This window comes from Ziziphus jujuba, chromosome 7 (assembly GCF_031755915.1).
Source record: "Ziziphus jujuba cultivar Dongzao chromosome 7, ASM3175591v1".
Taxonomy (NCBI): domain Eukaryota; kingdom Viridiplantae; phylum Streptophyta; class Magnoliopsida; order Rosales; family Rhamnaceae; genus Ziziphus; species Ziziphus jujuba.
In genome coordinates, this window is record NC_083385.1 from 29,980,001 (window position 1) to 29,982,500 (window position 2,500).

Here is a 2,500-nt window from a genome sequence, read left to right on the forward strand (position 1 = left end):
ACTCCCGCACGAGTGCAGGTGTCCTTCGTCCCCCGTTTCAGGCAGCGCCCCCAACAGTCACCGAATAAGCATCCATGAAGAAGCATCGCCCACAAATGCCGCAGCATGCAAAACCATGGCAATAGCCATATGAAGCAATGGATCGCACCGCATAAGCCCACACATTCCGAGTTTCCGACATGGTGCTGCATGCCTAGGCACCGTAGCATACCCCCGCACAAACACCCCCCTGGATCCCGCCGAGATTGCCCCCCAAGCAAGGTTCGGAAAGACTCCCGCACGAGTGCAGGTGTCCTTCGTCCCCCATTTCGGGCAGCGCCCCCAGCAATCACCAAACAAGCATCCATGAAGAAGCATACCCCGCACAAACACCCACCCGGATCCCACCGAGATTGCCCCCCAAGCAAGGTTCGGAGAGACTCCCGCACGAGTGCAGGTGTCCTTCGTCCCCCATTTCAGGCAGCGCCCCCAACAGTCACCGAACAAGCATCCATGAAGAAGCATACCCCGCACAAACACCCACCCGGATCCCACCGAGATTGCCCCCCAAGCAAGGTTCGGAGAGACTCCCGCACGAGTGCAGGTGTCCTTCGTCCCCCATTTCGGGCAGCGCCCCCAGCAGTCACCAAACAAGCATCCATGAAGAAGCATACCCCGCACAAACACCCACCCGGATCCCACCGAGATTGCCCCCCAATCAAGGTTCGGAGAGACTCCCACACGAGTGCAGGTGTCCTTCGTCCCCCATTTCAGGCAGCGCCCCCAACAGTCACCAGACAAGCATCCATGAAGAAGCATCGCCCACAAATGCCGCAGCATGCAAAACCATGGCAATAGCCATATGAAGCAATGGATCGCACCGCATAAGCCCACACATTCCGAGTTTCCGACATGGTGCTGCATGCCTAGGCACCGTAGCATACCCCCGCACAAACACCCCCCTGGATCCCGCCGAGATTGCCCCCCAAGCAAGGTTCGGAAAGACTCCCGCACGAGTGCAGGTGTCCTTCGTCCCCCATTTCGGGCAGCGCCCCCAGCAATCACCAAACAAGCATCCATGAAGAAGCATACCCCGCACAAACACCCACCCGGATCCCACCGAGATTGCCCCCCAAGCAAGGTTCGGAGAGACTCCCGCACGAGTGCAGGTGTCCTTCGTCCCCCATTTCAGGCAGCGCCCCCAACAGTCACCGAACAAGCATCCATGAAGAAGCATATACCCCGCACAAACACCCACCCGGATCCCACCGAGATTGCCCCCCAAGCAAGGTTCAGAGAGACTCCCGCACGAGTGCAGGTGTCCTTCGTCCCCCGTTTCAGGCAGCGCCCCCAACAGTCACCGAATAAGCATCCATGAAGAAGCATCGCCCACAAATGCCGCAGCATGCAGAACCATAGCAATAGCCACACGAAGCAATCGATCGAACCGGACAAGCCCACACATTCCGCTTTTTTTCCCGCACCGCACCGCACCGCCCAAGCCCCGCCCCCCCGGGCCCACCTGCTGGTCGCCGACGGTGGGGCCCACCCGGCACCGTTACCGGTGCATGGTGGCCCCCACCTGCCGACGAGACCTGCCATTGTGCCCACACCCCCGCTGGGGGGTGTGGGCAGCGCTGGCAGGCCGGGGGGGGGGCTCGCTGTTGAAGCAGGCAGGTACCACCCCCCTAAAGAGCTTATTTAGCCATTTTCTTTCTGGCAGGCTCAGATATCAATTTCAGCGAGGAGTCATAATGGCCATTTTTTTGGCTCTAGACATCGAATTTTGATGAGATTTTTTGCAGGGATGCTTAGAAAAATGGGTAGAACATTATGGAATTGGATTTGTAATTTTTGGAGCAACATAGAATTTTTTATAATTTTTTTGCCGAAAAACTAAGAAAAATTCATATAAAATAGGAAATGGGTTGGAGGTTGGTTTTTTTTGTTGGGAATGCTTTAAAATGATCCATGTGATTTTTTGGAACTTTATGTTGCACGGAAATTGCACGAAATTGCGGCAAAATGCGTACGTGGTGGGGCGGCGAGGCACGGCATGGCACACGGATGCCCCCAACGAGGCAAGGCATGGCACACGGATGCCCCAACGATGGGCACTACAAGTGCTACACCTTATATTGGGTCCACAAACATAATTTCATGGAGACTAACCCCTTTGCCATCCTTGGGCATGATGGCAAAGCCGATGGGCATGGCATGGGGCACGGTGGGCATGGTATGGGGCATCGGTGGGCATGGCATGGGGCATCGGTGGGCATCGCATGGGGCATCGGTGGGCATCGCATGGGGCACGGTGGGCATCGCATGGGGCATCGGTGGGCATCGCATGGGGCATCGGTGGGCATCGTGTGCATCGCATGGGGCACGGTGGGCATCGCATGGGGCACGGTGGGCATCGCATGGGGCATCGATGGGCATGGCATGGGGCATCGGTGGGAATCGAGGAGTCATAATGGCCTTTTTTTGCTCTAGACATCGAATTTTGATGAGATTTTTTGCA